Source organism: Arachis hypogaea, chromosome 12 (genome assembly GCF_003086295.3).
Source record: "Arachis hypogaea cultivar Tifrunner chromosome 12, arahy.Tifrunner.gnm2.J5K5, whole genome shotgun sequence".
In the NCBI taxonomy this organism is placed as follows: domain Eukaryota; kingdom Viridiplantae; phylum Streptophyta; class Magnoliopsida; order Fabales; family Fabaceae; genus Arachis; species Arachis hypogaea.
This window is the reverse complement of record NC_092047.1, coordinates 21,681,157-21,708,861: the sequence shown is the minus strand read 5'-3', so window position 1 is coordinate 21,708,861 and position 27,705 is coordinate 21,681,157. Positions and strand designations below refer to the sequence as shown.

The 27,705-nt window shown below is 39.6% G+C and overlaps 1 non-coding gene across 1 annotated transcript; it reads right to left on the bottom strand.

Annotated features, from left to right (window-relative positions):
* Positions 1 to 21,029: 21,029 nt before the first annotated feature.
* LOC112731601 (small nucleolar RNA R71) lies at positions 21,030 to 21,137 on the bottom strand. Its single transcript, XR_003167374.1, has one exon. It is a non-coding gene; the product is annotated as a small nucleolar RNA R71 (small nucleolar RNA).
* Positions 21,138 to 27,705: the final 6,568 nt, after the last annotated feature.

Here is a 27,705-nt window from a genome sequence, read left to right as displayed (position 1 = left end):
GAACGCCTGTAATCTAAGAAGGTACTATAGTTAGAAAATAATAAAAGATCTTGGGTCAAGGTGCACTCTTTTTCCTGAAAAGGTTTTTTAATGAGGCGCCAGGCCAAGATTTAGAAGGGTAAGCGCTCATATGTATACACTCTTGTTCATATTTCTATCTTTTATTATCATTTGAATAAAGTTTTCAGATTCCCTAAAAAGTTTCCTACCATGACGCATTAATCTAACCTCATAAAACGCAAAAATTTATCGTCCGATTACGAAGAGGTCGGTAAGGTGAAAACCAAATTCATCGTCCGATTACGAAGAGGTTGGCAATGTGAAAACCAAATTCATCGTCCAATTATGAAAAGGTCGGCAAGGTGAAAACCAAATTCATCGTCCGATTACGAAGAGGTCAGCAAGGTGAAAATCAAATTCATCGACCGATTATTCGGTGTCCGGGCTGACTTGTCCGATGACTTTTTAGTGTTCTTATAGAACCTTTTTAGTCATCGAATTCCTTGTAGCCCTATTTCTTTGTTTGAGTGGAGCTGTTCCCCTTTTGAGCCTTAAGTTGTTTCTCAACCTTCTAACTTGTTCTTTGAGATCGTGCTTTACGCCTTTTCTTGGCTGACGTCAACCTGTAGGACTTCGTTATCCGGGATTTTTAGTCACATTCCAACAACTTTTTAGGTAGTGTTCTGATTAGGAACCTTTTCTTTATAGTTTGTTTGGATGACTTTTTAGCACCGTCTCGACTTGTGCTTTTGCTTTCTAGGTAGTGTCTTTTTTGCAAGACTTGTACCTTTATAGCGAAGCAGCTCTGACCTTTTGGAGGTGTCTTTGTCCCTTTTTAGTGATCATTTCTTTGGTCCGACTTCTCTGTCGGGCCTTATTAAGTTATTTTAGTAATCCATTTTTAGTCAGACCTCGTCAGGTCACTTTTTATGGGTTACTTTTTATAACTTCTTTTTATCTCTCTAGGCTTGGGCTGCCTTTGGATTTGGGTCGTGTTTCTCTGTTTGAGCCCTTTTTGGGCTTTCCTGGTGATTTGGCCGAGCTCTTTGAGAAGAGGTCGGATAGTCCTGAGCCGAAGAGGTCAGTTGATTTATCCCGGGTCGGACAGCTCGACCCAGGGTATGAACACTACTGCAGGCCATGAGCTCATGCGTCGATTGTCTACCCGCAATCCGACGTTACTCGGGGCGAACCCCGAATGTGGTATCTTTACCATGTAAGTTAGGATCTCTTGGCATCACAGTAAGAAATAGTGCTATCAGTTAGGTGAATATTCCTGCATTAACAACCTTAGGCTATCTGTTAGGCGGGCGCTTCCGTATTAGCAATTTGGCACAAAGGCCCATTCAAAAAAACAGTTCTTATGAATCATTATTCATTCATGGTTTCTCATTTTCTTTCTTTTCTTCATGCCTTCACATCATCTTATAAATATGCATACCCCCGCATCACCATATTACTAAGTATACCTCCGCATCACCATGTTACTAAGCATACCTCCGCATCACCTTGTAACTTTAGTTACTTTGGGAATATTCTACACTCTTTCATTTAACTAAGTTCATATATTCTTACAAAAAGAAAATTGGGCATATCCTTCCTTAGAATGGTACTAGCGCCACCCTTACGGGTTCCTTTAATCTTAACACTTTCAAACCCTCCTTAACAATTTATCATGTAGACATCCTTAATTGGTCATTAGACTCTCTATAATTCCCTTAGTTATTGTAAAATCACTGGTTTAGAAAATAAAACTTGGTTCTGGGACAATCCGACCATAATTGAAACTTGTACAAATCTTTCAAAATTCTACTATCATTGCAGAAAAATAGTAGGAAGCAGTAAAATTGATAAATTCATTAAAAATCTAAATTTTACCCATTACCTTTCAAAATTGGTAACATCAAATAAGACTCATTTATATTTCAAACAAAACAAATTTTGGATCAATATCAGGCCGTATGAAAAAGTTATTTAATCAGGAACGTTCCCCTGTTCTTTTGAAAATGGTTTTCAGAATTCAGGGAGTTAGCCACCTTCCCTACATCATATTTAATTGGCTAAACGTGGTATTCATCTGAAATTTAAATTGGAGAATATAGACATACAAAACTTTAAATTTATGCTAGTTTTAACTTAATCCCTTATCAGAATTAAAAGTTAAGTGGGTTGGAATTTTGTGCTTCTGCAGTAAGAAAACAGAATTTTCTCAGAAGCCATCAATCTTCAAAAATTCGTTTCTCCCAATTCACTTATCAATTAATTCTGAAATTTTTATAAGACATTCAAAAAAATTTAAAATTTCATATAAAAATAATTTCATACAAAATTTTGGTTTGGACTGCTCCCAGATATTCATTCATTCTGCTACTAATTATGTAGAAATTCTGCACAATGCAATTCCCACAACCTCAAATACCAAAACTTATATTTAAGCCTAAAATCCCTCTACAACCATAATTCTATCTTTATTTTGACTAACCAAAGTTGCTAGAATGATTATCATAGCTCCAAGAGTTTAGACTCATCAATACACCTTTTTACAAATACACATACATAATTAAACACTCACTTTTCTGCATCTTATCATAATAGAAATTCAATATGCACTTCTCATCAATTAAACATATAATAAACCATCAATCATCACAAGTACACACAGCAGCAAACATAATATTCTATATATTCTACCCTTACTTTATTTGATAAACACAAATAGAGGAATTCTGCTCGCTTGCTACACTGAACAAGAATCCTTCCTTGCTTGTGATTTGCAATTGTCGTAACCCAATCAGCAGAGAAAAATGAAAAATAGATGGGTATGCCTCCTCAGCTTCGGTTAGCCCTTTCAGCTTCGATCAGCCCCATCTCATGCTATCACTCTACTCCTCTTGCTGCTCTGATTTATGGAGAACAAGAAAAATTGGAAAGACTCCTCCTTGACTTTCTTTTGGCGTCTCCTCTACTGTCTTTATCATTCTCCTGCTCTCTCGTTCCTGATTCCTTTTTTTTTTGCATTTGAAGAAGAAGACCCAGAAGAAGCGATGGACGCATAAATAGGAGAAGAATAAGTGGGATGAGGTGATGAAGAGAGTTGTGTGGTTCCTCCTCAAGAGAACACCTAACCAAGGACCATCATCACATGAGAAAACCAAGAGGTATAACCTTGGTTGGGGATTTCTCTCTGTTTCATTTTTCAAAGAAAGGATGAAGTAGATTAGGGCTTTAATCATGGTTAGTGTTCATACTCTGGGTCGAGCTATGCGATCTGGGTTGGACGAAGACCAGAACAACCGACCTCTTACAAGACTGATTTGTCACCGACCTCTTCCTAAAGAGCTCGGCCATATCACCATGTAGGCCCAAAGCAAAGGATCACCGCTCACCAAAGGGCGGTGGACTAAAGGATAAAGATCTCCTCCACAAAAGATAAGATAAGATAACAAACTTATCTCAAGGAAGGTCACTCCCTACTACTTTAAATATGCTGGAACACCCAGGTATAACACACACTCTGATTCCATACAAAAAACCTGCCTAAAGCCCGTGCTAACTTAAGCATCGGAGACTCTTGCAGGTACCACCACCCTCCGGTGATTAAGGATCAGCCGCATCTCAAGATTCAGCAAGTCGGACCCAATAGCTCCGATCATACCCGAAGATCTCATCCGAGATCGACCTTCAGTTTCAGGTAACCCTTGGAATATTGGCGTCATTACTGGGGACCAGGAAGTCATCCCACCATCATGGCAGACAATCCTGACAACGATCATGACTCCGGCTTGGAAGAAAGAATGCTGCATAAAAACACGGATGCTGCATCAAAGGAAACACCTCAACCACAAGGAGACAAGTAAACCCCAAACACAGAGATCTTAGATGCAATCCGTGAACAATAGTGTCGCCTTAAACAGCTCGAACAAGAAGCTGAGCGGCAGCGAGAAGCCCAGAGAGACCTTGATGAGATATTTTCGTGGAAAAATGAATTTCTCCCAAAACACACAAATCTAACCGGCAAGTGTACCGGGTCGCATCAAGTAATAAAAACTCACGGGAGTGAGGTCGATCCCACAGGGATTGAAGGATTGATCAATTTTAGCTTAGTGGTTAATTTAGTCAAGCGAATCAAGATTTAGTTGAGTGTTTTGTGATTTGCAGAAATTAAATTGCATGGAATTAAAGAGAACAGAAAATAAATTGCTGAATCTTAAAGAACAAGAAATTAAATGGCAGAAACTTAGAGTGCAAGAAATGTAAATTGCGGAATCTTAAAGTGCAAGAAATGTAAATGACTTGAATTGTAAAGGGGATTGGGACTTGGATTTGCAGAAATTAAACAAGGAAAAGTAAATTTGCATCAAGCAGAGAAGTAGAAGAGGGTTTGGGTTAAATCGGATCTTGAAGCAGAAGAGTAAATGAACATGAAAATAGTAAACAGAGAATTAGAAATTGAAAGTTCAGATCTCAGGACCCAGAGACTAGAAAACCGAGTCTAGATCTCAATGCCTTCCTAGATCCAACATGAACAATTGCAAGGGAATTGTAAATTGCAAGGAAAGTAGATGAAGAGCAATCAACAGAAATTAAATTCAATCAAGCAGTAAATAAAACAGAGAGATCCAAGGATGAGATTGAAACAGAATTTCTTCAATTCTCCAACCCAAGATCCAAGACAATTGTAATTGAAATTGAAAGCAATAAAACTAAGAGGAAGAGAAGTGAATTCTCCTTCCCCAAGACTAAGAAATTAAAGATCACTCAATATCCAAAGCTCTCCGAAAACTATTATGAAAATTCAAAGGGAAAGCTCTCCGAAGAACTTGAATTCTATCCTATTTATACACTTTCTTCAAATGATCTTCAAGCCTTGAGTTGGGCCTTTGCTCTTGGTGGAATTGGGTTGAAAGAGGCCTTGGTTGATTGCTCTTGGAGTTTGGAGAAGAACCAAAGTGAACCAAATGAACCGGGTTGGAGTTTTGCAAAAGTTGGACCAAAAGTTGGAGCAAAAGTTAGGGTCTAACTTTTGGTCCAACTTTTCATATCAGCCAACATAACTTGCTGCTATCCACGTTGGGGCAAAAGTTAGGGGTCTAACTTTTGCTCCAACGTTGGCCTTCCTTAGTGCACTTGTGGCGCCAACGTTAGCCCAAAAGTTAGGGGCTAACGTTGGCGCAAACTTTTGCTCCTCCCCTAGTAGTTTTCATGTGCCAACGTTAGCCTCAAAGTTAGGGGCTAACGTTGGCGCAAACTTTTGGTGCCCAGGGAGTGTTTTTCTCATGCCAACGTTAGCCTCAAAGTTAGGGGCTAATGTTGGCGCAAACTTTTGGTGCCCAGGGGTGATTTTCATGTGCCAACGTTAGCCTCAAAGTTAGGGGCTAACGTTGGCGCAAACTTTTGGTACCCAGGGAGTGATTTTCAAGTTCCAACGTTAGCCCAAAAGTTAGGGGCTAACGTTGGGGCTAACTTTTCACCCAAAAGTTTGTGCAAAAGTTTGAGGCTAACTTTAGGTCCAGCTTTTTGCTTCCTGGTTCAATTTCACTTATTCCATTGTCTTCTCTTTACTCCTAGCTATTCCTTCTTGCTTCAACCTTTCTCCAAGCTTTCTTCACCTATCATTAATCAACCAAACACATTAAAGCTATGGTTAAAATCATGAGATATTCATTCTTTCATAATATGTGACAATTATAGTATAAAGCCTCATGAAATAGCATGAATTCATACATGGTTGATTCAATCAAAGGAAACATGAAAATCTACCTAATTGGCTTGCTTGTAGCTCAAGAAAGTGCATAATTCTAATGAAAACAAAAGAAAAAGACTAGTTAAAATATGCTAAGATGACTTGTCATCACAACACCAAACTTAAAGCTTGCTTGTCCCCAAGCAAGAAAAGATTTATTGAGAAGAAAGAATGAAATGGAAGAGGATGTTCATGCTAGCAGAGTATTATTGATAGTTCATGGGATTTTGTGTGGATATGTAAATACTCACTTCTTATTGACTCCTAGGCCTAGAAAGTCTCCTTCAAGCTTCAAGTAACATACTGCTATGACCTCTCATTATTCCTTTATCCTTGGCTATTACTTTGTTTATAAGCTTTATTTGAGTGTCATGTGTAGCAAGTTCATTTCCTTTTCTTTATACTTGACACATTATTCACCATAGACACTTGGCTCACATTCCTTCTTAAAACATTAATGCCCAGCACCTCTTTGGGTTACTAAATGCCTTGTAGTTAGGTTGCTCTTGATAGTGGACTTTCAGCTGATGATCTCGGATTAGTTAACCCAAGTCACCGAGTGTTGATGCACTCCTAAGAGCTTACTAATCCAAGCAGATCCTAGTACAAAGACACCACAGGCATATATTTTAAATTTCAAGCTATTGGTGTCCAGCTTTGTTTTTTTTTGTTTCCTTTTGTTCTGCCACTTTTTGGCTATCTCTTTTCTTTCTTTCTTTTTGTTTTTCTTTCTAACCAAGGAATTTTTTATTTAATTGAGATTCATAGACAGTAGGCCACTCTTTACTTAGAATGAGATATCCTAGCTCTTTATTCACTAAAAGTGAGCTATTATACAACCACACACATACCACCATTTACTTTTATTCTACTTCTATCTAACAGAGACTATCTTGCTTCACATTCAAACATTTCTTTTATTGAACTTAAAGATGCAGGGGACAAAACATGCTTCTTGTCAAGTGAAAGTAAACACACAAGCACACACATAAACTAGCCTACTTATTTTAAAAGAAACAAATATAATGCCAAGACTATTAATTAAAAAGAACTACTTAAAGATGCAAAGACAACTTAGAACAGATAGAATGCATGCTTTTTTCTTTGTAGTGATGAACAAGGAGCAAGTCCACCTTTCATTTGTCATGCTTTTTCTTTCTCCTTTCATACACTTGGTTGCTAGTGTTTCCACCATCCGTGTTTGTTGTCTGTTGGCCTCGCCAGTATCCAGCCTTATTCATAGCCTCCTCTACTCTATCTTCAAGTCTCATAGCATTTCTTACCTCTACCTCACTTCTCTTTTTGAAGAATTCATCAAAAGTTGGGAAAGCCAGATCCATGTTGTGCAAATGTTCTCCAATATAGTTCAGTTTGATTTGGCTATTGATGTTGTAATCGGCTTGTACTTTATACCTTGCATCTTGGAGTGTTGTGAACTCTTTGAGAGCCCTCAAATTTTCATCTTGCATTTGTTCCAACTTTCCAAAAGATTCATGAGATTGAAAAGCATGTTCTTCTTGCATCACAAGGAATCTTGACTCGAATTCACTTTGTTTGTTCATCATTCTTAGCTCCCTTTCTTCTTGTGCTTGTTGATTTTTCATGTATAGAGAATGGTATTCCTCTTGCCTTTCTTGAATTCTCATGTACTGTTGTGACAATCTTCCTATTGCTTCTTGCATTTGAGTCATGTCCATATTGCCATGTGGGAAAAAGTGTGGCTGTTCCTCCTCCTCTTGTGGCTCTTCTTCTATGTGTGGCTCATCTTCTTCCATTGGTTCTTCTCTTTGCCTTCTTCCATGTGGCCTTCGGCCTTGATGTGCTTCAAGGGGCATCATCATTCGTTCAATGGTTATGGGCATGCCTTGGCTTAACCACATTGGATTCTCCTCTTCCATTGGAACTTTAGCCTTTGCACACAACCTCCAAATGGTACTTGGATAGTACAACCAAGATCCGGCCGAATTCTTCTCAGCCAGCTTTTGAATGTCTTTTGCAAGGATTTCATGAACTCTTATCTCTCCTCCCACTATGATGCAATGCAACATCACGGCTCTCTCCCTGTTAACTTCTGAGGTGTTCACTGTGCCCAGAATTGATCTTTTCATCAACTCATACCATCCTTTTGCTTCCGGGGTGAGGTTACATCTCTTCAGATACTTATATTTGTTCTTGTCATCTCCTTCCCACTCTGAGTTCTCCAAACAAATATCTCTCGCAATCTCATCATAATCCTGACCCTCATTCAATCTTTGTTGGTATCCCGGTTTACTAAAGCGGACTGACTTTAGTTTCAGGACTTTCTTGATTGCATCTGGGCTAAAGTCTACTTCCACCCCCCGCACATAGCTCTTGTATGTTGGGGGCTCACGCATGTCAAGCCTTGAGACATTTGCATAGAACTCTCTTATGATATTGGCATTGATTCGGGTGGCTGGTGATGCAAGTTCCTCCCACCTCCTCTTTCGAATTTTGTCCCTCATTTCTTGGCATCCATCATCCGGCAACAAGAGTGGAATTTTAGGATAGATCCTTTTCTCGTTCATCCATTCAATTTGCATTTGATGGTACCGAGACTTGAATCTCCATTGGTCATATCCATGTGTGTCTTCCTCCACCATGGGGTCTTTCCCTTTTCTTCGTTTGGTTCTTGAAGAAGAGGCCATGATCACTTGATTAGTTGAGTTTTGTGAGGTTAGAGAGAGTGTGAAGAATGTTGGAGAATTTGATGTGTGTTTGGAGCAAGAAGAAATTGAGACCGAACTTGTTATGACAAGAAATGATGAAGAGAAGTTTAAATGGTTGGAGTTTAAAGCAAGCGAAATGTTGAACAGAGCTTGTTATGTTGAGGAGTGATGAAGGGAATGAAGTTTTCAAGGTTGGAGCGATTCGGTCATGTGCATGGCTTAAGGTGGTACGTTTGAGCAATGAAAGGCTAAGATGCAACTAGACACTATGGGGATCAAAGGTGTGCATGTAAGGATGAATGAAGACAAGGCTTGCTTCTTCACTTGCCTTTGCCGTGATCATTCTCAAGGAGTGGCAGATTTCTTTTTCGAAGCATGTGATGAGATTTTGTCCTCATGCTATGCTTTCCTTTGTCTTGTCTCTTTCATTGAAGATTCTTTGACCACCTAGTCATCACAACATACATTAGTTTTGTCTAACTATGGCAAGAGTATTCCTTTTATATGAATCATCAATTCTCATATCCAAATGAACCGTGACTCATCTTTGGAGGACACCAAACTTAATGTTTGGTCATGCATGAAGAAATTGTGTCTCTTCCTCCAATTAGTGAAATCCCAATGTCACTCTTAGTTAAATGTTTATAAGAATTGCTTTCATCCTAATTTTCTTTTTCTCTCTCTTTTTTTTTTTTCATGAAGGGTCAATTGTGTCCCTAAATCGGTTCATCAAGTTTTGATGAACACCAAACTTGTTTCTTGTCAAAGGGTACATTACAATTGATGCCTTCATTACCGAATAAGAATTTTTCCATTTATAAGATTTTGGAAAACAACAATTGTATGATTATTGATGCATGAATTTCAAATTTTCATGAAGCTATGTAGACACCAAACTTTGGTGTTTGGCCATATGCTTTTAAGCTTGCAAAACGGAATTATTTGTAACGTTGGTTTAGTGTGCTTGAAGGCACACCAAACTTAGAATTCTCATCATATGTTTCAAAACAGTGCATGCAGGCAATGGACATGTTCATGAAAAGAGAAAAGAATTCATGCTCAAATGATCATAACTTATTGAATTTAAAATGACATGAATCTTAAATCATGGGTTGCCTCCCATGGAGCGCTCTTTTATTGTCATTAGCTTGACATTGAGGCTTTCTTTTATGGTGGTTGGTGCTTGTAGAACCTCAATTTGTCTCCCCTGACTGTGATCCTCTTCTTTGTTTTCTGGTGTTCAATTTCAGCATGCTCTAATGAGAGTATGTTGCTGACAGTGTAGTAGTCCTCGGTTTGTTGATTTGCCCCCAGCTGTTGATATATCAGTTGCACTTTGTCACCTTTGGAAAGCCCCTCTGTTGGAATCTTTCTGTTCTTCCAACCCCTTTTTGCTTTGTTTCTGCGTTTCATCTTTCCTTTTGTTGATCTTTCTTTTCTGGCCGTAGGCTTTCCTTGGGGACCTCTCTTTTCAGTGGCTAATACTCTAATATCCTCTTGGGCTTTTTCATCAATCTGCACAATCCTTAGCATTGGGATGTTGCTGTGACCTTCCTGGTCATTTTTCATATAGTCTTTCTTCTCCTTGCTAAATTGTGCCTCTGGTAATACCTTCAGAGTGACACTCTGTTCATGCATCCTGAGAGTTAATTCCCCTTCCTCTACGTCTATGATAGCTCTAGCAGTGGCCAAGAATGGCCTTCCCAGTATAACAGAGTCACCATCATCATCGTTTGATTCTAGAACCACAAAATCAGCAGGGTATATAAAACTGTCCACCTTGACCAGAAGATTTTCAATTACGCCCCTGGGGTATACCATTGACTTATCTACCAGCTCCAGAGACATTTGTACTGGTTTGACCTCCTCTATGTGCAGCTTTTTCACCAGGGAGGATGGTATTAAGTTAATACTTGCTCCGAGATCGCACATTGCTTTAGTAATGGTCAATTCTCCAATGGTGCAAGGCAACAGGAAGCTCCCTGGGTCCTCAAGCTTGGGAGGAAGCCCCTTTTGAATCAAGGCCCTGCATTCCTCAGTGAGTAATACGGTTTCCTTCTCAAGCCAACTTCTTTTCTTGTTGATAAGATCCTTCAGAAACTTGGAATATAGAGGCATTTGCTCAAGTGCTTTAGCCAAGGGAATATTGATTTCCAGCTTCTTAAAAATCTCAAGGAATTTGTGAAAATGCTGGTCTTTAACCTCTTTGTTGAACCTCTGGGGATAAGGCAGTGGGGGTGTGATGCTCTTTCCTATTTGCTGCTGTCCCTGAGCCACTTTCTTTGAGCTATGTAGCTGGTTGTCCTTCTCTTTAAGTTTCTCAGTGCTTTTGTTTGGCATCACAACTTGCTCCTTAGCTTCATCGTCCTTTGCTTGCTTCTCATCCTCTGTTGGTTCTTTGATGTTCTCTGCTTGTTTCTTTGTAGTGTCATTGTTGCTTATCAATGTTCTCCCACTCCTTAATTGTATTGCCTTGCACTCTTCCTTGGGATTTGGGATTGTGTCACTGGGCAGTGAGTTTGAAGGTCTCTCAACAGATACTTGCTTGGAGAGTTGCCCAATCTGCCTCTCTAGGCTCTTTAATGATGCTTCATGGTTTTTGTTTGTTATTTCCTGGTGTTTCATCATTTTCTCTATCAAGGTCTCTAAGTTGGTGAGTCTTTGAGGTTCAGGTGGTGCTTGTGGTGGGTTGTGAGATGTGGGTGGTGGGTGGTAACCATTTTGGTTGGTGGGATGGTTGTTGGATTGGTACTGGTTGAGATTAGGGTAGTTGTTTTGAGGTTTTCTGTATGTGTTTTGGTTAGTCTGCTGCTGGTTGTAGTTTTGGTTGTTTCTTGGGTTGTTTTGGTTTGAGTTCCTCTGCCATGGTTATTGATTTTGGTTGTGAGTGTCTCCCCATCTGAGGTTGGGGTGATTTTTCCATGAGGGGTTGTAGGTATCACCATAGAATTCATTTGGATTTGAATGCATGTACTGGACTTGTTCCTGCTGTTGCTCCTCTTGGATTTCTTCATTTTGCCCCCATGTGGCTGATGGTTGGCTGGTGTTAACTGCTGCAACTTGGAGGCCATCAATCCTCTTGGTCATTTGCTCAAATTGTTGTTGAATTTGCTGCTGCATTAATTTGTTTTGAGCCAGGATTGAATCCACTCCTTCTAGCTCCATTACTCCTCTCCTTTGTGATGGTTGGCGGCCTCTTTGATGAGCAAAGAAATATTGGTTGTTGGCCACCATATCAATGAGTTCTTGAGCCTCCTCTGCAGTTTTCATGAGTTGCAAGGAACCTCCAGCTGAATGATCTAAAGCTTCCTGGGATTTCAGTGTTAAGCCTTCATAGAAGTTCTGCAGCTTCTCCCACTCATTAAACATGGCAGGGGGACATTTCCTGATTAGAGCCTTGTACCTCTCCCATGCCTCATAGATGGGTTCAGCCTCCATTTGTGTAAATGTTTGTACCTCAGCCTTCAACCTTATAATCCTCTGAGGTGGGTAAAACTTGGCAAGAAACTTGGTTACCAAATCATCCCAGTTGTTGATGCTGTCCCTTGGAAAAGATTCCAACCATTGATTGGCCTTGTCCCTGAGAGAAAATGGGAATAGCATCAGTTTGTAACTGTCAGGAGGCACTCCATTAGTTTTGACAGTGTTGCATATCCTCAAGAAAGTGGACAAATGTTGGTGTGGGTCTTCAAGTGGTCCTCCACCAAAAGAGCAATTGTTCTGAACCAAAGTGATGAGTTGTGGCTTGAGTTCAAAATTGTTAGCATTGACATTTGGAGCCAAGATGCTGCTCCCACAATGTCTAGGATTTGCAAAGGTATAGGAAGCCAAAACTCTCCTCTGGGGTGGGTTGTCATTGTTGTTGTCTGCTCCACCTGGTGGATTGGTTGAATGTTCCTCCATCTCTTGGAATTCTTCGTCTGATTCCTCTTCTCCAACAATGTTTTTCCCTCTTTCAGTTCTTCTTAACCTCCTGAGAGTTCTTTCGTCTTGTTCATGAAAATTGGGTGTGGTTCTTCTTGTACCTGACATACAAGCAGAGCATGAGAAATGCACAAAACCAGTGACACTTCAATCTACTGCTAGATTGAAGTGTTAGTTAGTTTAAGCAAAAAATCAAACAGTTAGTGGGTTAATCAAAATTAAAGAAAAAATGTTTGATCTAGATTACCACCTCACTTAATCATTGTCAATCTAATCAATCCCCGGCAACGGCACCAAAAACTTGATGAGATATTTTCGTGGAAAAACGAATTTCTCCCAAAACACACAAATCTAACCGGCAAGTGTACCGGGTCGCATCAAGTAATAAAAACTCACGGGAGTGAGGTCGATCCCACAGGGATTGAAGGATTGATCAATTTTAGCTTAGTGGTTAATTTAGTCAAGCGAATAAAGATTTAGTTGAGTGTTTTATGATTTGCAGAAATTAAATTGCATGGAATTAAAGAGAACAGGAAATAAATTGCTGAATCTTAAAGAACAAGAAATTAAATGGCAGAAACTTAGAGTGCAAGAAATGTAAATTGCGGAATCTTAAAGTGCAAGAAATGTAAATGACTTGAATTGTAAAGGGGATTGGGACTTGGATTTGCAGAAATTAAACAAGGAAAAGTAAATTTGCATCAAGCAGAGAAGTAGAAGAGGGTTTGGGTTAAATCGGATCTTGAAGCAGAAGAGTAAATGAACATGAAAACAGTAAACAGAGAATTAGAAATTGAAAGTTCAGATCTCAGGACCCAGAGACTAGAAAACCAAGTCTAGATCTCAATGCCTTCCTAGATCCAACAAGAACAATTGCAAGGGAATTGTAAATTGCAAGGAAAGTAGATGAAGAGCAATCAACAGAAATTAAATTCAATCAAGCAGTAAATAAAACAGAAAGATCCAAGGATGAGATTGAAACAGAATTTCTTCAATTTTCCAACCCAAGATCCAAGACAATTGTAATTGAAATTGAAAGCAATAAAACTAAGAGGAAGAGAAGTGAATTCTCCTTCCCCAAGACTAAGAAATTAAAGATCACTCAATATCCAAAGCTCTCCGAAAACTATTATGAAAATTCAAAGGGAAAGCTCTCCGAAGAACTTAAATTCTATCCTATTTATACACTTTCTTCAAATGATCTTCAAGCCTTGAGTTGGGCCTTTGCTCTTGGTGGAATTGGGTTGAAAGAGGCCATGGTTGATTGCTCTTGGAGTTTGGAGAAGAACCAAAGTGAACCAAATGAACCGGGTTGGAGTTTTGCAAAAGTTGGACCAAAAGTTGGAGCAAAAGTTAGGGTCTAACTTTTGGTCCAACTTTTCATATCAGCCAACATAACTTGCTGCTATCCACGTTGGGGCAAAAGTTAGGGGTCTAACTTTTGCTCCAACGTTGGCCTTCCTTAGTGCACTTGTGGCGCCAACGTTAGCCCAAAAGTTAGGGGCTAACGTTGGCGTAAACTTTTGCTCCTCCCCTTGTAGTTTTCATGTGCCAACGTTAGCCTCAAAGTTAGGGGCTAACGTTGGCGCAAACTTTTGGTGCCCAGGGAGTGTTTTTCTCATGCCAACGTTAGCCTCAAAGTTAGGGGCTAACGTTGGCGCAAACTTTTGGTGCCCAGGGGTGATTTTCATGTGCCAACGTTAGCCTCAAAGTTAGGGGCTAACGTTGGCGCAAACTTTTGGTACCCAGGGAGTGATTTTCAAGTTCCAACGTTAGCCCAAAAGTTAGGGGCTAACGTTGGGGCTAACTTTTCACCCAAAAGTTTGTGCAAAAGTTTGAGGCTAACTTTAGGTCCAGCTTTTTGCTTCCTGGTTCAATTTCACTTATTCCATTGTCTTCTCTTTACTCCTAGCTATTCCTTCTTGCTTCAACCTTTCTCCAAGCTTTCTTCACCTATCATTAATCAACCAAACACATCAAAGCTATGCTTAAAATCATGAGATATTCATTCTTTCATAATATGTGACAATTATAGTATAAAGCCTTATGAAATAGCATGAATTCATACATGGTTGATTCAATCAAAGGAAACATGAAAATCTACCTAATTGGCTTGCTTGTAGCTCAAGAAAGTGCATAATTCTAATGAAAACAAAAGAAAAAGACTAGTTAAAATAGGCTAAGATGACTTGTTATCAGACCTCCAGAGAGAAACAAGATGGCGTCGAGAGTTTGAGGACAAGCTCCTAAAGGACAATTCCGACCTCTTTTCATGGAAGGCCACTGACATGCCCGGTATTGATCCCGCACTAATGTGTCATAAGTTAGTTGTATATCCTGGGTCTTGGCTAGTACAACAGAAGCGTAGGAAGCTTGGCCTAGAAAGATCGCAAGCTGTAGAGGAACAGGTACAGGTCTTGCTTGAGGCAGGGTTCATAAGGGAGGTAAAATACCCATTATGGCTAGCCAATGTAGTATTGGTCAAGAAGTCCAATGGGAAGTGGTGGATGTGCACTGACTACATCGACCTCAACAAAGCCTGCCCAAAGGACCCCTACCCACTCCCGAACATAGGCACACTAGTCGATGCTTCATCGGGATATAAGTACCTCTCCTTCATGGACGCTTACTCGGGATACAATCAAATCCGATGTATCAACCCAACCAGGAGAAAACCTCATTCCTAACCCCCAAAGCAAACTACTGCTACATAGTCATGCCCTTCGGACTCAAGAACGCAGGGGCTACATATCAAAGACTGATGAACAAAATATTCGCCAATCACATCGGAAAGCTAATGGAGGTTTATTTAGAGGACATGCTGGTAAAGACACAAAGGGAAGAAACGTTGTTATCCGACCTAACTGAAGTGTTCAACACCATAAGAAAGCATAGAATGAGACTTGACCCCACAAAGTGCACCTTCGCAGTAGAAGCTGGCAAAATTCCTAGGCTTCATGCAAACTCAAAGAGGGATCGAAGCAAACCCGGATAAATGCCAGGCCATACTTAGCATGAAAAGTCTGACCTGAGTCAAAGAAGTCCAGTAGCACAACGGAAGACTAGTGGCTCTGTCCAGATTCCTAGCTAGATCAGCGTTAAGATCTCTCCCTTTTTACGCAACACTAAGGAAAGGAAAAATGTTTGAATGGACCCCAGAATGTGAACAAGCCTTCCAAGACTTCAAGACAATCCTGGGGCAACCACCCATCCTAACCCGACCCAGTGAAGGCGAAGAGCTAATCCTATACCTTGCCGTAGGAAGTCGGGCAATAGCTTCAGCACTAGTCAAAGAAGATGAAAAATGGACAACAACCTATCTACTTCATCAGTAAGGCTTTGCAAGGGGCTGAATTGAACTATCAAAAGATAGAAGAGTTTGCCTACGCCCTTATACTTACTTCCCGACGACTCCGACCATACTTTCAAGCTTACACCATCAGAGTACGGACCAACCAACCCAAAAAGGGTATCCTACAGAAAACAGATTTAGCAGGAAGAATCATACAATGGGCAGTCGAGTTATCCGAATTTGACCTCAAGTATGAAGCCAGGACAGCTATCAAGTCTCAGTACCTGGCCGACTTCATCGCGGAATATACTGACACCCCGGGCACCCCCACAGAGTGGAGCCTTTACGTGGTTGGCTCCTCGAACAAAACCGGGAGTGGCATATGCGTCATTTTAGAGATTGATCAGGGAACCCAAATTGAGCTCTCGTTAAAGTTCGAGTTCCCCGCCTCAAATAACCAAGCCGAATACGAGGCTGTACTAGCTGGTTTGAAGCTGGCTAGGGAAGTAGAAGCTCAGAAGCTTACCATTTTCAGCGATTCACATGTAGCCACCTCACAAATAGAAGGGAAGTACCAGGCTAAGGATCCCATCATGAAGAAATACCTAGACAAAACCAGAGAACATCTCAGACATTTTAGGGGATACGATGTCCGATATATACCTAGGGAACAAAATGCCCGAGCTGATGCCTTGTCAAAACTAGCCAGCACCAAACCAGGGGGAAATAATAGAAGCCTTGGTGCACGAAATTGTAATCTCAGGCAACGGTGCCAAAAACTCTATGCGCACGTCTTAATAAATTGTTTTTCATTCACAACTTTGATACAACTAACCAGCAAGTGCACTGGGTCATCCAAGTAATAAACCTTACGTGAGTAAGGATCGATCCCACGGAGATTGTTGGTATGAAGCAAGCTATGGTCACCTTGTAGATCTCAGTCAGGCGGATATCAAACAGTTATGGAGTTTTCGAAAATAGATAATAAAATAAGGAGAAAATAAGGATAGAAACACTTATGTAATTCATTGGTGAGAATTTCAGATAAGCGTATGGAGATGCATTCGTTCCTCTGAACCTCTGCTTTCTTGCTGTCTTCATCCAATCAATCCTACTCCTTTCTATGGCTGGCTTTATGTAAGGACATCACCGTTGCCAATGGCTACTTTTAATCCTCTCTGGAAAATGGTCCGATGCGCTGTCACTGCATGGATAATCGTCTGGAGGCATCACCAATGTCAATGGCTGCGTCCTATCCTCTCTGTGAAAATGGTCCAAATGCTCTGTCACAGCACGGCTAATCATCTGGAGGTTCACGATCATACTGGAATAGGATTTACTATCCTTTTGCGTCTGTCACTACGCCCAGCACTCGCGAGTTTGAAGCTCGTCACAGTCATTCAATCCCAGAGTCCTACTCGGAATACCACAGATAAGGTTTAGACTTTCCGGACTCTCATGAATGCCGCCATCAATCTAGCTTATACCACGAAGATTCTGATTAAGAGATCCAAGAGATACTCATTCAATCTAAAGTAGAACGGAAGTGGTTGTTAGGCACGCGTTCATAGGGAATGATGATGATTGTCACGTTCATCACATTCAGGTCGAAGTGCGAATGAATATCTTAGAAGCGAAATAAGATGAATTGAATAGAAAAACAGCAGTACTTTGCATTAATCTTTGAGGAACAGCAGAGCTCCACACTTTAATCTATGGAGTGTAGAAACTCTACCGTTAAAAATACATAAGTGATAATGGAGTTCATTGGTTGATGAGCGGATAATTTATAGGCTTTTTGGCATTGTTTTTAGTATCTTTTTAGCGGAATCTAGTTACTTTTAGGGATGTTTTCATTAGTTTTTATGTTAAATTCACATTTCTGGACTTTACTATGAGTTTGTGTGTTTTTCTGTGATTTCGGGTATTTTCTGGATGAAATTGAGGGACTTGAGCAAAAATCAGATTCAGAGGTTGAAGGGACTTTACTATGTATTTTTCATACGGTAGAGTTTCTGCACTCCATAGATTAAGGTGTGGAGCTCTGTTGTTCCTCAAAGATTAATGCAAAGTACTACTGTTTTTCTATTCAATTCAACTTATTCCGCTTCTAAGATATTCATTCGCACTTCAATCTGAATGTGATGAACGTGACAATCATCATTATTCTCTAGGAACGCGTGCCTGACAACCACTTCCGTTCTACCTTAGATTGAATGAGTATCTCTTGGATCTCTTAATCAGAATCTTCGTGGTATAAGCTAGATTGATGGCGGCATTCATGAGAGTCCGGAAAGTCTAAACCTTGTCTGTGGTATTCCGAGTAGGACTCTGGGATTGAATGACTGTGACAAACTTCAAACTCGCGAGTGCTGGGCGTAGTGACAGACACAAAAGGATAGTAAATCCTATTCCAGTATGATCGAGAACCTCCAGATGATTAGCCGTGCTGTGACAGAGCATTTGGACCATTTTCACAGAGAGGATAGGACGCAGCCATTGACATTGGTGATGCCTCCAGATGATTAGCCATGCAGTGACAGCGCATCGGACCATTTTCCAGAGAGGATTAAAAGTAGCCATTGACAACGGTGATGTCCTTACATAAAGCCAGCCATAGAAAGGAGTAGGATTGATTGGATGAAGACAGCAGGAAAGCAGAGGTTCAGAGGAACGAATGCATCTCCATACGCTTATCTGAAATTCTCACCAATGAATTACATAAGTGTCTCTCTCCTTATTTTCTCCTTATTTTATTATCTATTTTCGAAAACTCCATAACTGTTTGATATCCGCCTGACTGAGATCTACAAGGTGACCATAGCTTGCTTCATACCAACAATCTCCGTGGGATCGACCCTTACTCACGTAAGGTTTATTACTTGGACGACCTAGTGCACTTGCTGGTTAGTTGTATCGAAGTTATGAATGAGAAACAAATTAGTAAGACGTGCGCACAGAGTTTTTGGCACCGTTGCCTGAGATCACAAATTTCGTGCACCAAGTTTTTGGCGCCGTTGCCGGGGATTGTTCGAGTTTGGACAAGTGACGGTTCATCTTGTTACTTAGATTAGGTAATTTTCTTTTTGTTTTTTTTTAATAAAAAAATTTCAAAAAAATCTTTCACAAATTTTTCCTTTGTTTTCGAAAAAATAAATTTAAAAAAAATGTTTTCAAAAATATATTTTTCTTCAGAATTTTTAAGAATGAATTCTAGTGTTTCATGAAGCATGTTGAAGCCTGGCTGGCTGTAAAGCCATGTCTAATTCTTTTGGATTGGGCATGTCAGGCGTGTCATGTCTGAGTTACACACTAAAGCTTGGCTGGCTATTAAGCCATGCCTGACCCTTTGATTGGAGCTTTAGACTAAAGAGCATAAGATTCCTGGAATTCATATTAAAAATTTTGGAATCCTTATTTTTCTCTTTCAAAATGATTTTCGAAAAAAAAAATTAAAAGAAAATACAAAAAAAAATCATAAAATCATAAAAATCAAAAATATTTTGTGTTTCTTATTTGAGTCTTGAGTCATGTTATAAGTCTGGAGTCAATTGCATATTCATCTTGCATTTTTCGAAAATTCATGCATTCATAGTGTTCTTCATGATCTTCAAGTTGTTCTTGGTAAGTCTTCTTGTTTGATCTTCATATTTTCTTGTTTTGTGTCTTTTCTTGTTTTTCATATGCATTCTGGAATTCTTAGTGTCTAAGCATTAAAGAATTCTAAGTTTGGTGTCTTCAATGTTTTCTTTGCATTAAAAATTTTTTAAAAATATGTTCTTGGTGTTCATCTTGACATTCATAGCATTCTTGCATGCATTCATTGTTTTGATCTAAAAATTTCATGCATTGCATCATTTTAATGTTTTTCTCTCGCATCATAAAAATTCAAAAAAATAAAAAAAAATATCTTTCCCTTTTTCTCTCTTAAAATTTCAAAAATTAGATTTGACTTTTTCAAAAATTTTTAAAATCCAGTTGTTTTTATGAGTCAAATCAAATTTTCAATCTAAAAATCTTATCTTTTTCAAAATCTTTTTCAAAAATCAAATCTTTTTCATTTTTCTTAGTTATTTTCAAAAATTATAAAAATATTTTTCAAAAATCTTTTTCTTAACTTTATCACATAATTTTCGAAAATAACACCACCAATTAATGTTTTGATTCAAAAATTTCAAGTTTGTTACTTGCTTGTTAAGAAAGATTCAAACTTTGAGTTCTAGAATCATATATTGTGATTTCTTGTGAATCAAGTCATTAATTGTGATTTTAAAAATCAAATATTTTTCAAAACTAATTTCAATCATATCTTTTCAAAAATATCTTCTTATCTTATCTTTTTCAAAAATTTGATTTTAAAATATCTTTTCTAACTTCTTATCTTCTTATCGTTTCAAAATTGATTTTCAAATTTGTTTCAACTAACTAACTAACTTTTTTTGTTTGTTTCTTATCTTTTTCAAAACTACCCAACTAACTCTCTCTAATTTTCGAAAATATCATCCCTCTTTTTCAAAATTTCTTTTTAATTAACTAATTATTTTATTTTTTATTTGAATTTTCGAAAAACTACTAACCTTTTTCAAAAAAACTATTTTCAAAAATTATTTTTGAAATTTTCCCTCTCTCATCTTATTCTATTTATTTATTCATCTACTAACATCTCCTCACCTCACATCTCTGCTCTCCTCACCCTTGTGTTTCTTTCCATACATTATATTCTTTGTCCCCTTCCTTTCTTTCACTCACACAGGGACTTCTATACTGTGGTATAAAGGATCCCTATTATTATTATTATTATTATTATTATTATTATTATTATTATTTTCTGTGCCCTCTTCTTTGTTATATGAGCAGGAGAAAGGACAAGAACATTCTTGTTGAAGCAGATCCAGAACATGAAAGGACTCTGAAGAGAAAATTAAGAGAAGCTAAATTACAACAATCCAGCAAGCACCTTTCAGAAATTTTCGAACAAGAAGAAGAGATGGCAGCCGAAAATAATAATAATGCAAGGAGGATGCTTGGTGACTTTACTGCACCAAATTCCAATTTACATGGAAGAAGCATCTCCATCCCTACCATTAGAGCAAACAATTTTGAGCTGAAACCTCAGCTAGTTTCTCTGATGCAGCAGAACTACAAGTTTCATGGACTTCCATCTGAAGATCCTTTTCAGTTCTTAACTGAATTCTTGCAGATATGTGATACTGTTAAGAGTAATGGAGTAGATCCTGAAGTCTACAGGCTCATGCTTTTCCCGTTTGCTGTAAGAGACAGAGCTAGAATATGGTTGGACTCTCAACCTAAGGATAGCCTGAACTCTTGGGATAAGCTAGTCACAGCTTTCTTAGCCAAGTTCTTTCCTCCTCAAAAGCTGAGCAAGCTTAGAGTGGATGTTCAAACCTTCAGACAAAAAGAAGGTGAATCCCTCTATGAAGCTTGGGAGAGATACAAACAACTGACCAAAAAGTGTCCTTCTGACATGCTTTCAGAATGGACCATCCTGGATATATTCTATGATGGTCTGTCTGAATTAGCTAAGATGTCACTGGATACTTCTGCAGGTGGATCCATTCACCTAAAGAAAACGCCTGCAGAAGCTCAAGAACTCATTGACATGGTTGCTAATAACCAGTTCATGTACACTTTTGAGAGAAATCCTGTGAGTAATGGGACGCCTATGAAGAAGGGAGTTCTTGAAATTGATACTCTGAATGCCATATTGGCTCAGAACAAAATATTGACTCAGCAAGTCAATATGATTTCTCAGAGTCTGAATGGAATGCAAGCTGCATCCAACAGTACTCAAGAGGCATCTTCTGAAGAAGAAGCTTATGATCCTAAGAACCCTGCAATAGCAGAGGTAAATTACTTAGGTGAACCTTATGGAAACACCTATAATCCATCATGGAGAAATCATCCAAATCTCTCATGGAAGGATCAACAAAAGCCTCAACAAGGCTTTAATAATGGTGGAAGATACAGGTTTAGCAATAGCAAGCCTTTTCCATCATCCACTCAGCAACAGACAGAGAACTCTGAACAAAATACCTCTAATTTAGCAAACTTAGTCTCTGATCTATCCAAGGCCACTGTAAGTTTCATGAATGAAACAAGGTCTTCCATTAGAAATTTGGAAGCACAAGTGGGCCAGCTGAGTAAAAGGATCACTGAAATCCCTCCTAGTATTCTCCCAAGCAATACAGAAGAGAATCCAAAAGGAGAGTGCAAGGCCATTGAATTGATCACCATGGCCGAACCTGTAAGGGAAGGAGAGGACGTGAATCCCAAGGAGGAAGACCTCCTGGGACGTCCAATGATCAATAAGGAGCTTCCCTCTGAGGAACCAAAGGAATCTGAGACTCATCTAGAGACCATAGAGATTCCATTGAACCTCCTTATGCCATTCATGAGCTCTGATGAGTATTCCTCTTCCGAAGAGAATGAAGAAGGTACTGAAGAGCAAGCTGCCAAGTTTCTTGGTGCAATCATGAAGCTGAATGCCAAATTATTTGGTATTGAGACTTGGGAAGATGAACCTCCCTTGTTCACCAATGAACTAAGTGATCTGGATCAACTGAGATTGCCTCAGAAGAAACAGGATCCTGGAAAGTTCTTAATAACTTGTACCATAGGCACCATGACCTTTGAAAAGGCTCTATGTGACCTTGGTTCAGGGATAAACCTCATGCCCCTCTCTATAATAGAGAAACTAGGAATCTATGGGGTGCAAGCTGCTAAAATCTCATTAGAGATGGCAGACAATTCAAAAAAACAGGCTTATGGACAAGTAGAGGACGTGTTAGTAAAGGTTGAAGGCCTTTACATCCCTGCTGATTTCATAGTCCTGGATACTGGGAAGAATGATGATGAATCCATCATCCTTGGAAGACCCTTCCTAGCCATAGCAAGAGCTGTTGACAGAGGTGAACTAGTCCTTCAATTGAATGAGGACTCCCTTGTGTTTGCAATTCAAGGTCATCCTTCTGTAAACATGGAGATGAAGCATAAAAAGCTTCTCTCAAAGCAGAGTCAAACAAAGCCCCCACAGTCAAACTCTAAGTTTGGTGTTGGGAGGCCACAACCAAACTCTAAGTTTGGTGTCAAACCCCCATATCCAAACTCTAAGTTTGGTGTTGGGAGATTTCAACAAAGCTCTGCACATCTGTGAGGCTCCATGAGAGCCCACTGTCAAGCTATTGACATTAAAGAAGCGCTTGTTGGGAGGCAACCCAATGTTTATTTATCTAATTTTCATTGTTTTATTAGGTTCATGATCATGTGGAGTCACAAAATAAATAAACAAATTGAAAACAGAATCAAAAAAATAGCAGAAAAAATCACACCCAGAAGGAAGACCTTACTGGCATTTAAACGCTAGTAAGAAGCATGTTTTGGGCGTTCAACGCCAAAACAGAGCATGGTTCTGGCGATGAATGCCAGAAATGGGCAGCATCTGGGTGTTTGAACGCCAGAAATGCACCCTGGAGAAGAGCTGGTGCTGAACGCCCAGAACAAGCATGGTTCTGGCATTCAACGCCAGAATTGGGCCACAAATGGGCGTTCAACACCCAGAACAAGCACCAATCTGGCGCTGAATGCCCAGAGTTGTGTGCAAGGGCATTTTGCATGCCTAATTTGGTGCAAGGTTGTAAATCCTTGAACACCTCAGGATCTGTGGACCCCACAGGATCCCCACCTACTTCCACTCACTCTCTTCTCTCTTCTCAATCATCCTCTCTTCCCAATAAACACTCTTCCCCAAAACCCTTCACCAATCACTTCAATCTCTCTTCCCTATCACCACTTCACCACTCACATCCATCCACTCTTCCCCATAAACCTACCTCATAAACTCCACCTACCTTCAAAATTCAAAAATCAATTTCCCACCCAACCCACCCTAAATGGCCGAACCTAACACCCTCTCCCCCCACTATATATAGCCCTCCATTCTTCTTCATTTTCACATAACACAACCCTCTCTTCTCTTCTTGGCCGAAACACAACCCCTTCTCCCTCTCCTCCATTTCTTCATCTTCTTCATCTATTCTTTCTTCTCTTGCTCGAGGGCGAGCAAAATTCTAAATTTGGTGTGGTAAAAGCATAAGCTTTTTGTTTTTCCATTACCAGTGATGGCACCTAAGACCGGAGAATCCTCTAGAAAAGGGAAAGGGAAGACAAAAACTTCCACCTCCGAGTCATGGGAGATGGAAAGATTCATCTCCAAAGCTCATCGAGACCACTTCTATGATGTTGTGGCCAAGAAGAAGGTGATCCCCGAGGTCCCTTTCAAGCTCAAAAGAAATGAGTATCCGGAGATCCGACATGAAATCCAAAGAAGAGGTTGGGAAGTTCTAACAAACCCCATCCAACAAGTCGGCATCCTAATGGTTTAAGAGTTCTATGCTAATGCATGGATCACTAGGAACCATGATCAAAGTAAGAACCCGAACCCAAAGAATTATCTCACCATGGTTCAGGGAAAATACTTAGATTTTAGTCTGAAAAATGTGAGGTTGGCGTTTAACGTGCCTATGATGCAAGGAGATGCACGCCCCTACACTAGAAGGGTCAAGTTTAATCAAAGGTTGGACCAAGTCCTCATGGACATATGTGTGGAAGGAGCTCAATGGAAGATTGACTCCAAAGAGTGGAGCTTTCATAGAAGGAGACATTCCCATTGAGGAAGAGAAGCCCATCACTAAGAAAAGGATGGAGCAAGCAAGAGAGCCCATTCATGGAGCTCAAGAGACGCATGAAGCTCATCACCATGAGATCCCGGAGATGCCTCAAATGAATTTTCCTCCACAAAACTATTGGGAGGAAATCAATACCTCCCTAGGAGAATTAAGTTCCAACATGGGGCAAATAAAGGGTGGAACATCAAGAGCACTCCATCATCCTTCATGAAATTAGAAAAGATCAAAAAGCAATGAGGGAGGAGCAACAAAGACAAGGAAGAGACATAGAAGAGCTCAAGGACATCATTGGTTCCTCAAGAAGGAAACGCCACCATCACTAAGGTGGACTCATTCCTTGTTCTTACTTTCTCTGTTTTTCATTTTCTATGTTAAGTGCTTATCTATGCTTGTGTCTTATTACATGATCATTAGTAGTTAGAAACTATGTCTTAAGGTTATGAATGTCCTATGAATCCATCACCTCTCTTAAATGAAAAATGTTTTAATTCAAAAGAACAAGAAGTACATGAGTTTCGAATTTATCCTTGAACTTAGTTTAATTATATTGATGTGGTGACAATACTTTTGTTTTCTGAATGAATGCTTGAACAGTGCATATGTCTTTTGAAGTTGTTGTTTTAAAATGTTAAATATGTTGGCTCTTGAAAGAATGATGACAAGGAGACATGTTGTTTGATAATCTGAAAAATCATAAAAATGATTCTTGAAGCAAGAAAAAGCAGCAAAGAACAAAGCTTGCAGAAAAAAATGGCGAAAAAAATAGAAAAAAAGAGAGAAAAAGCAAGCAAAAAAAGCCAAAAGCTCTTAAAACCAAGAGGCAAGAGCAAAAAGCCAATAACCCTTAAAACCAAAAGGCAAGGGTAAATAAAAAGGATCCCAAGGCTTTGAGCATCAGTGGATAGGAGGGCCTAAAGGAATAAAATCCTGGCCTAAGCGGCTAAACCAAGCTGTCCCTAACCATGTGCTTGTGGCGTGAAGGTGTCAAGTGAAAACTTGAGACTGAGCGGTTAAAGTCAAGGTCCAAAGCAAAAGAAGAGTGTGCTTAAGAACCCTGGACACCTCTAATTGGGGACTTTAGCAAAGCTGAGTCACAACCTGAAAAGGTTCATCCAGTTATGTGTCTGTGGCATTTATGTATCCGGTGGTAATACTGGAAAACAAAGTGCTTAGGGCCACGGCCAAGACTCATAAAATAGCTGTGTTCAAGAATCATCATACTGAACTAGGAGAATCAATAACACTATCCGAACTCTGAGTTCCTATAGATGCCAATCATTCTGAACCTCAATGGATAAAGTGAGATGCGAAAACTATTCAAGAGGCAAAAAGCTACAAGTCCCGCTCATCTGATTGGAGCTATGTTTCATTGATAGTTTGAAATTTATAGTATATTCTCTTCTTTTTATCCTATTTGATTTTCAGTTTCTTGGGGACAAGAAACAATTTAAGTTTGGTGTTGTGATGAGCGGATAATTTATATGATTTTTGGCATTATTTTTAGTATGTTTTTAGCGGAATCTAGTTACTTTTAGGGATGTTTTCATTAGTTTTTATGTTAAATTCACATTTCTGGACTTTACTATGAGTTTGTGTGTTTTTCTGTGATTTCAGGTATTTTCTGGCTGAAATTGAGGGACTTGAGCAAAAATCAGATTCAGAGGTTGAAGAAGGACTGCTGATGCTGTTGGATTCTGATCTCCCTGCACTCAAAGTGGATTTTCTGGAGCTACAGAACTCAAAATGGCGCGCTTCCAATTGCGTTGGAAAGTAGACATCCAGGGCTTTCCAGCAATGAATAATAGTTCATACTTTGGCTGAGTTTAGATGACGCAAAATGGCGTTCAACGCCAGCTCTCTACCCAATTCTGGCGTTCAGCGCCAGAAACAAGTTGCAAAGTGGAGTTCAACGCCCAAACTGGCACAAAAGCTGACGTTCAACTCCAGAAAGAGCCTCTGCACGTGTAACATTCAAGCTCAGCCCAAGCACACACCAAGTGGGCCCCGGAAGTGGATTTATGCATCAATTACTTACTTTTGTAAACCCTAGTAGCTAGTTTATTATAAATAGGACTTTTTACTATTGTATTAGACATCTTTTGATCATTTTTAGATCTCTAGACCTCCATGGGAGGCTGGCCACTCGGCCATGCTTACCCTCTATTCACTTATGTATTTTTCATACAGTAGAGTTTCTGCACTCCATAGATTAAGGTGTGGAGCTCTGCTGTTCCTCAAAGATTAATGCAAAGTACTACTGTTTTTCTATTCAATTCAACTTATTCCGCTTCTAAGATATTCATTCACACTTCAACCTGAATGTGATGAACGTGACAATCATCATCATTCCCTATGAACGCGTGCCTGACAACCACTTTCGTTCTACCTTAGATTGAATGAGTATCTCTTGGATCTCTTAATCAGAATCTTCGTGGTATAAGCTAGATTGATGGCGGCATTCATGAGAGTCCGGAAAGTCTAAACCTTGTTTGTGGTATTCCGAGTAGGACTTTGGGATTGAATGACTGTGACGAACTTCAAACTCGCGAGTGCTGGGCGTAGTGACATACGCAAAAGGATAGTAAATCCTATTCCAGTATGATCGAGAACCTCCAGATGATTAGTCGTGCTGTGACAGAGCATTTGGACCATTTTCACAGAGAGGATAGGACGCAGCCATTGACATTGGTGATGCCTCCAGACGATTAGCCATGCAGTGACAGCGCATCGGACCATTTTCCAGAGAGGATTAAAAGTAGCCATTGACAACGGTGATGTCCTTACATAAAGCCAGCCATAGAAAGGAGTAGGATTGATTGGATGAAGACAGCAGGAAAGCAGAGGTTCAGAGGAATGAATGCATCTCCATACGCTTATCTGAAATTCTCACCAATGAATTACATAAGTGTCTCTATCCTTATTTTCTCCTTATTTTATTATCTATTTTCGAAAACTCCATAACTGTTTGATATCCGCCTGACTGAGATCTACAAGGTGACCATAGCTTGCTTCATACCAACAATCTCTGTGGGATTGACCCTTACTCACGTAAGGTTTATTACGTGGACGACCCAGTGCACTTGCTGGTTACTTGTATCGATGTTGTGAATGAGAAACAAATTAGTAAGACGTGCGCACAGAGTTTTTGGCGCCGTTGCCTGAGATCACAATTTCGTGCACCATTGGTCTCGGCCCCAGAGGGGAACCAGAGTAACCAAGACTACTATGATCCGAAGATAAAACTCAGGATGTCTAATACAATAGTAAAAAGTCCTATTTATACTAAACTAGTTACTAGGGTTTACAGAAATAAGTAATTGATGCATAAATCCACTTCCGGGGCCCACTTGGTGT